Here is a 1,053-nt window from a genome sequence, read left to right on the forward strand (position 1 = left end):
TGATGGATCCGAGTTCTGGACCGGGAAGCGGACCTCCTGCTGCGGCTCGAGTATTGGGAGTCCCTCTTCATTAAAGGTGCCGACCGGGATTGAATCGAGCTTAACAGACTTTTTTTTACTATTTCCGATCTCCTGTTAGAATACCTGGGTTGATACCTGGATTGGCCCCATGCGACCCTTCTTTGCTTGGCCATGATGCGGCCCTCTTCTAGCTCGGCACTGACATGCAACTCTGTCCTCGTACCTAAAAGTGCGATGTCCACCAATGCCGGAGCCATATACGAATTAATCGGTGCCTTCTTGGTATGTCACAGCTCACGCTGCTAGAGCTCTTCACCACCGTACTCGGAGCACACAGCCAACTCCGAACGCACTTGTGTCGTGCTATACGTCTTCTGCTACCGATATTTTTCTTTGAGAATGTTTCGCCCTTGCTGGGGAGCGTTGACGTCAGGTATACACGATCCACCTGCGAATCGTCAGTATGGAGGGGGGCGCCCAAATCCCCTCTTCTTCCTCTGGAACTGGAGACGGAAAGAACCGAGACGACCCTGCCGGGATTCGAACTCGTGATCCTTTGCTCTCAAGCCGAGCTGTTAAGCACGCTTGCCCACGACGATACCACTTGCATTTGGCGATGCTCCGAGTAGCACCTGAGACTGAATTTGGTGCTTGTCTCGAGGTAGTGCTGTGACGCCCAAGTTTGGTAAGATTTCCTTATTAACTTTCGGTGGGGTAAGAAACGATAAATCGTCCTTCGGTTCATAGCTAGTCAGGCTTGTTCCTGAGGTCCTTAAGACCGGAACCAACCTCAGATTTAATGGTGGACAACATGAGGGGAGTCAAAGAGGCTATTACAGGAGGTCTGCTCTCCGAATAGCTCCGCGGCGAATGTGTCTGACTCGGTTCTCCCCTCCAGCTCGTGAGGAGATGGCGGATTAATAAATGACACATGGTTGACTACGTCCGCTCGCGTTGGGGAAGGTTTGCTAAATAAGAGAAAAAATAAAAGAAAAGAGTAGAAAACAGTAGATATGAGCAGTCGGTTATGTC

Source organism: Trachymyrmex cornetzi, unplaced genomic scaffold (assembly GCF_001594075.2).
Source record: "Trachymyrmex cornetzi isolate Tcor2-1 unplaced genomic scaffold, Tcor1.1 scaffold928, whole genome shotgun sequence".
In the NCBI taxonomy this organism is placed as follows: Eukaryota; Metazoa; Arthropoda; class Insecta; order Hymenoptera; family Formicidae; genus Trachymyrmex; species Trachymyrmex cornetzi.